The sequence below is a fragment of the Chrysochloris asiatica genome, unplaced genomic scaffold (assembly GCF_000296735.1).
Source record: "Chrysochloris asiatica unplaced genomic scaffold, ChrAsi1.0 scaffold00145, whole genome shotgun sequence".
NCBI lineage: Eukaryota > Metazoa > Chordata > Mammalia > Afrosoricida > Chrysochloridae > Chrysochloris > Chrysochloris asiatica.
The window spans coordinates 6,589,886-6,591,066 of NW_006408663.1; the positions used below are offsets into that span (position 1 = coordinate 6,589,886).

The 1,181-nt window shown below is 39.6% G+C and overlaps 1 protein-coding gene across 2 annotated transcripts in view; it reads right to left on the minus strand.

The window, feature by feature from the left end:
• Window positions 1-1,181, minus strand: part of EDIL3 (EGF-like repeats and discoidin I-like domains 3) — a 637,932-nt gene that overhangs the window by 608,881 nt on the left and 27,870 nt on the right. The window lies entirely within an intron of this gene.

A 1,181-nucleotide genomic window follows, 5' to 3' on the forward strand; every position in this document is an offset into this window, starting at 1 on the left:
ATTTGAGTTATGGTTTTGGAGGAGAATATTGACAGTACCATGGACTTGCAAAAGAACAAACAAATCAGTGTTGGAAGAAGTATAGCCAGAGTTCTTCTTGGAAACCAGGATAGTCAACTCTCATCTCTCATACTTTGGACATATTGTCAGGAGGGACCAGGCACTAGAGAAAGAGAACATGTTTGATAAGGTGGAGGGATAGAAAAAAGAGGAAGACCCCCAGTGAGATGTCTTGGCACAGTGGTAGCATCAATGGGTTCAAACGTAGCAACAATTGTGAGGTTGGTCCAGGAATGGGCAGTGTTTCATTCTGTGGTGCATAAGGTCACCAACAACAACAACAATAGTTAATACAATATTTGATTGTTAATTGTACTACGTTGTTGTTGATAAGACTCGTTGTGTCAGTTCCAACCCATGGTGATCCTGTATAGGGTTTTCATGGAGTGGTTGGTGAGCTTGAACCACTCACCTTTCAGTTCAAATTGATCTTTCAGTCCAGCACATTATCCCCCAGCACTAAATTCCCTCTCTCTTCTGCCTTTCCATCCACATTATGGACCATTTCCTAGAGCTCGGGAGCTCCTAATCATGTCTCCTTCCTGTTTGACAAATGAACTTACAACATACATGTCATCCAGTGGATTTCAACTCATAGCTGCCTATGTTTTGCAAGGAGCAGCTGACAGATTTGATACTATAGTGCTACAAAAGGGATCCTGTCTGAGGGTAAGTATGGTTTTTAAAAAATGAACAACAAAAAAATTCACTGCCATAAGTAAATTTGGATTCATAGTGACCCTATATAGGATTCATTATTAAATGTATCGTGGAGTCAGCTCTGACTTACAGCTACCCTGTAAATGGTTTCAACTGAGTGTCTGGACTACCAACATTGAAGTTAACAGTCCAGTAGCTATCTTATAGTGCCACACCAGGACTGTTATATAGTGTTTGTTATTAGTGGTGGTTATATGCCACCAAGTCATAGCGACCCTGTATAGGATTTCTGAGGTTATAAATCATTACGTGAGCAGAAAGTTTCATCTGTCTGCTATAGAACAACTAGCAGATTTGAACTACTAATCTTACAGTTAGCAGTCCAGCCTGTAATTTAAGTCAGATCCAACTCCATGGTACTTAGCAACAACAACAATATATCTTTATATATCTATATATAG